General features: G+C 43.0%; 1 long non-coding RNA gene across 2 annotated transcripts in view; it reads right to left on the reverse strand.

Annotated features, from left to right (window-relative positions):
- Window positions 1–5723, reverse strand: part of LOC134859370 (uncharacterized) — a 54535-nt gene extending 48812 nt beyond the window's left edge. For both annotated transcript variants that reach the window (XR_010165090.1, XR_010165091.1), the window contains exon 1: window positions 5495–5723. This is a non-coding gene — a long non-coding RNA (uncharacterized LOC134859370). The remainder of the gene's footprint in view (window positions 1–5494) is intronic.
- Between the last annotated feature and the right edge of the window lie 277 nt (window positions 5724–6000).

Below are 6000 nucleotides of genomic sequence, written 5' to 3' on the forward strand. Positions count from 1 at the left end.
CTCCTCAACGATGGAATTGAACCCATTAGCAATCGATTAAAGAACCAGCAGGCAGTCACCACTCTGCCCGCAGGCAGGACGGGGTATGGCGGGGGTGGGGGCTTGTCGGCCAGCTGAGGTTCCTGGGGATTGAGGTTCAAATCATTGTTTATGTAGAAATAGTGGCGAGCACTTTAACCCTCAGATCCCTCTCCTGTGGAGCAGATTAAGACAGATTGTGAGCGGGGGTTGTGCCTCAGGGGTGCAGAGTGCGACTGCTTTTGATTGACACATCACATCACTGATGCACAAGGTACAACACTTCCCGGAGATAACGCAGCACCCACAGGACACCTGTGACTCCTCCAGAGATGGCGGTTTACCAATTTGATGAGCATATTCATAAGTGTCATCGAACAATTGAGCCATGGATGTTTACCCAGAACATGAGATATGAATGATGAACAATTTGACCTTTGGAGGAAGATTAGAATTTCAATCAGGTGACCAAAACCAATCTATAAAACTTTATGGAAATGTCATATAATTACCTCAGGATAACACCTTATCTCTCTATGTTTTACCTAGTCCTTTTGGTATAGTGGATATAAAAGTAATAGAATAATCATAATTCATTCTACTGTGATCCCCCACTCCTTCACCCCTATACTATATGTGCTCCATATATAACAGCCTGTCAGCTTTTGTTCTTGGGGCCGACCTTTGTGTGCAGGGGCCTCATAACTGACATTTTCAATTACACTGCAAACAACTTATCAATATGCATGGATTTCCGAGCCAATATCAGAGCAAACAGAGTCGTTTGGAGAGCCGAGTCTGTCAGGGGAGAGAAATAGGACAGACATGTCAAGGTCAGGATTTTGTTAATGAGGGACGGGCCGCTGAATAATTGAATGGGCTGAGCAGTATCGACTGTTGAAGCAGAAGCGTTTAAAGCGTTGGCGATCGTTAAGGAAAATCCTCCCAGCACTTTATGTTCCATGGCAGTAATTTATGCACGGGCATCCAAGCGGGTGCCCTATGGTTCACAGCACTGAATGCACAAAGCAATGAGTGGATTAGCCAAGCACACTCTAGAAACAGCAGCCAAGCGTGCAAGTCATTCCTGTGGATGAAGTAATGGCTCTGGCAGTGCAATTATTCAGCTGTGCATTTTAAATACACAGACAACTGGCAACGAGTGAAGAATATTTGCTCGATGTACCTCAAAGAAAGATGGAAAAATTGCTAATCGTGAACAGAAAGTCAAGGCTTAAAGTGATCAATCTGCAAATGATGTATCACAAAGCGCACTCGAACACTGAGCAGCTACAGCGATAGAGGCTGATCTAGAGTATGTCAGACATAACACATGATATTATGCTGTGTACTTTGTAAACAAGTTCCTGGAGAGGAAAACAAAACGATGTGATGACGACTAAATGGATGACATCAGCTGGTACAGCCCTGGCAGACACAACTGTGATATTTGGCCACGGAAAACAAATTCTGATAATTGTGGGAACAAAGCAGATGTAAATGCCTGTAAACAAGCTAAGTAATACTACTTTAGCCAAATTCCCCCTTTGTTTGAGCGCCATATCCGCCATTTTTAATCTGCACCAAGAATTGCTCAAGCTGTTGTTGTTGCAGCAACATACTCCAGCAGTTCTGCGGCCTTTAAGCCTCCACCGCTCTCTCCTCTCTGCAGGTTGCGAGCTTTGGGGGGGCTTCTAATCCCTCTATGTAATTACTGCTCCCTGCAATGGCCAGACCATCTCTGTGTAAATCAGATTAGCTGACCTAAATCGCTCTCGTTTCTCTCTACCCCATCAAACAATTCCTTATCTACACCCAGAGAGCTAAACAACACACAGACACCACTCCTCCAACGTCCCGCCCCCAAAGACATGGCCTGTTTATTTGATCAGCACAGGAAAGCAAACAGTTTCTCCATGATACACAAACAGGCAGGGCAGGGCCGGGCCTGCTGGGTGGCCGCAGAGCGAGGGGAGGGCTGGGTCGCTTGGCGGGGCCGAAGACGGGCAGATAACCACCTCCATCACGTCCACAACTTCCATACCGGGGTATTAAAAGGCAAAGGAAGCGAGGCAGACACATATAATGGACAAAGATGTTGCTCAATGCGCAGTAAATAAAGGTCACGGAAACATGATAGAGATGTATTACTCCTCTCTGGCGCTGCCTCCTTCCCATCCAATTTATTCCTCAGGTCATACATTTACAACTTTGAGAAGAGGAGGCGGCAGAGGCGGGGGGGTGGGGGGGGGGTTGGGTTATAGAGAGGAAATGCTGCTCTTCAGTGGGAATAGAGACAGGCTAAAGTAAAGAGGGGGAACAAATGAGGTCTGTGATCCTGCCTGTCCCCTCGTCTCCCCCTCCTTCCCTCCTGAGCCCCAATCAGGCTGAACCACTGCTCTCAGCGCGACAGCCAAGCCTTTGTTGCCGTCTGAATGGAGGTTAAATATCCCTCGAAATCAGAGCTCTTTGGCTTTCTGGACGCATAGCCAGAGACCCAGCGCCTTTCACATGCTAATGCCGGTGTTTTTTATTTCCTTTGTAACCATGGTTAGACAGCGGTATCATGCTAAAGGGCGATGAATAAAGCCGGTGAATTTGTTTTTTTCTCAGCTTTTTTTTTCCTCTCTTTTCTCCCATTCCTCCCCCCTTTCCCCCTCTCTCTCTTTTATCACCCTCTCTTCGAGCCAGCCCACATTCCATCCCCCTCCTGCAGGGGTTTAAGAAAGCACAGATGGTCTCTCCTGACCTGCTATTCATCATTGTGTCAAAAGCTTTGTCAGAATAATGCTCCACAACAACAAGCTGGAGGATTTTATTTGTTTCTATTGACGAGGCCCGTTAATTTCACAGACGTCTCATTAGGCTTAAACCACCAATTAATTTCTTTTGTTCTCATTAAATGGCTAATTCTAAACATGAACCGCATTGACAATGAGTAGCGCTCAGAGCCAAACGCCAGACAGCGCTGCTCCCGCCACGGAGCTACTGAAGCGTGAAGCAGGCAGGTAGAGGGAGAAAATTGAAGAGCAAGGGAGGGCGAGATGCTGGAGGAGAGGGGGGAGGTGAGAGAGAAAGTGGTGGCAAGAGCAGGAAAGAGCGAGGGAGCGAAAGAGAGCCCCGACAAAGGCCTCTGTTAATTTGTAGACGCCCTTAACACAAGGCATGGATGGCAACTCATTAACTGCTTTTTTTTTTCCTGTCAGGGGATCAAGTGGCCCTCAGGAGTAAAGGTTGCAATCATCTGTTGGTGGCAGCAGCCAACACTCAGCTCTGTATAAAAAAGGAAAATAAAAATGATAGCAGAATAAATCAAAATACAAATGGGAACAAAAGAAAAAATGAAAAGCGCAGAGTGAGAACTAAGGTAGTAATTTTTCTATTGAAAGTGTGTTCACAAAAGCTATCTTGTGCCTGCACTCCATTATAGCAGTGCAAGCTGTCATTATGGCCAAGGATATATGGAAGCCTCATAATATCCAGAGATTGGTAGTTTGTTAGACAGCACTGTACAATTTGCTGCAGCCTTGAAGGATCCTTGAGCCTCTCTTGACAATTTACCGAGGGAATTGCCAGAGCGTTGCCTTTTGTCTGCTGGAGACACAGGGGCAATTATCCAGCCTCCTGTAATGTTTCCCTGACTTTAATCTCCTGGCTGAGAGCATAAAGCAGAATGGGTAAGGTTTCAGACTGCCTCTGGGTTCTATTAACACACAACTGCTGTTTCTGTTCAGGCCAGGCAGCCAAGAGAGGACGGCAATCTGACAGACAGGCCTCCCCTGGGCTTTTAGGGAGAAAACATGATTATGTCATAATATATTTTCAAAAAGAGATCCATTTGAAAGATAGCCCCTCTGTCTTTTCAATCTAACATGGCTCTGCTTTTGTCAGGCGCAGTGGGAGCACTGGGAATGACAGATGCTTCAATGAACCCAACAGGAATAGAAATAAAGTGTTTACCAGGAAGAGGAAAAAAATCACCAGAGACCGGAAGCAGGGGCAAGAAATCCAGTTTCGCTAACAATTTCATCAAATAAATCTCATTAGTCTGGTGTCAGGATTTTCCTGGGTTTACTTTAATGTATTTCTATAGCGTACATACCCTGCAGAGCTGTCTTGTTCATAATTCCTTGCTATGGTTTTACTTATATCGCAAAACTGTCAGCATAACTCAGGAAAACGTACATTTCAGAGCAGTTAGAATAAGTGTTTTATATTATAAATGGATTCATATATTGACAGGCAATTTAACAACATTTTTTTTTTACCTTACTGTTAGTTGATTAAAATACAACATTTGAATGCATTTCCTTGGTCTTTGGCAAATTATGACGTAATCCATTAATGCAAAATTATTTAGTTGATTCATTGACAATGAAAATGATTGATGGTTGAAGCCGGAAAAATATAACTGACCAAGGGAATTTTCCAAAATGGTAGTAGAGATTTTAACTTTGTTTAACACAATGTTTAGTTCCTGAGGCCCAGTAGGTGTATCACTGCGTGGCTGAGAATAACACTTGAGCTTCAAGTATGGGCTACAGAGTATTTGGACAGGACTGAGCTCTCCAACACAGAGATCATGCAGCCACTTCACTACTTATATGTGAAAGAGCTTTCCAAAAAGCCAAGAGACAAGGGTGGACAATCTTGTGATGAAAGTATACGCCTTTTGGAGTGTAGGCTGCACTCTCCACCTCTCCAGTGATGACTACAGTGCACTAAAGCAATACTGAAATGAGAGCCTTTGCTGTGAGGAAAGCCAAAGGTCCAGTGTTACCAAACACAGTGTGAGGTGCTAAGTATGAGACAGTTACGTTGCTCACATAATGGGTAAATATATGACCTTTCCTCCACACTGGTTATTCTTCTTTGCTGTTACAGTGCAGGCTCTATCGGTGTGGTGAATGTGACCTTACAATCAATACTATAGATAAGGGTCCTTTAAATCGGGAAAGGACCCCATTTACAGGAGTTAACAGTGCACTTTGGCTTTAGAAAAACAAACCAAATCATAATAATGAGATTACCATAAGTCTAAGGATTGAAGTGAAAGTCAGTTGAAACTAATTCAGGTCGTTGTTTTTTTTGAGAAAGTAAAGATGAAAAGAAAGTTCAACCTCGTGATTTTGCAACACAAGATCACTTTTAAACTTTGTGATCACCTGATTTATTTAACTTAGCTATTTCATAAAGAAAGGCTGATACTGTTAATATCAATAATTATAATCAAACATGAATTGTATATTACTGAAATAGGCCAATCTGCTCTGCTATGCTCATATAATAGAAAATAAACTCCCTTTTCCTTGAGAGCCTTGTTCTTCAGACTTAGGCTAACCTAGCTGAGTTAGCTAACATGGTTAGCTTGATTTAATTGTTGATTTGTCATGAGCCTGAGTGTTTTCAACTCTTTAAGGTTGGATAAAATGAATCTGGTCTGGAGTTGATGTCACATCTAATATCAGAAACTCACCGATTGAAGGCTTCCTGAGATTAGCTTGATCGGCTGCAATGGATCCCAAAAGGAACACCTCTTCATGGCGTAAAAGGCATCCAAACGTCCTTAAAAATACTCAATCTCACCTTCACATCTTCCTTGCTGGTCATCTATACAATACATGTGTTGCTAAAGATGATTGTTTTTTAGCTGAATAAGGCTAAATTCACCACTTCCGTCCTCGATTCATAACGTCACGACGGAGAGATCCGTTCCTATTTAACGGTTAGCTTTGCGTGTCTTTCCAGGGCCTATTTACAAGAAGGAGTCAATTACATAATTGTGTAGCATGATGAAATCTCAGCAACCAGCGACAGTTTAATAACATTTGAAAAGAGTAGGCAAAACTAACGTTGCTAAAACTGAAATTGTTGACCAACAAAAACAACTAAATTTACTGAATTGTTGTTTATTATAAAAATACACTTCAGCAACTCAGGTAAAACAAACTTTACATTTAACCGGAATTATTTTTAACTCAA

This window comes from Eleginops maclovinus, chromosome 2, assembly GCF_036324505.1.
Source record: "Eleginops maclovinus isolate JMC-PN-2008 ecotype Puerto Natales chromosome 2, JC_Emac_rtc_rv5, whole genome shotgun sequence".
Taxonomy (NCBI): Eukaryota; Metazoa; Chordata; class Actinopteri; order Perciformes; family Eleginopidae; genus Eleginops; species Eleginops maclovinus.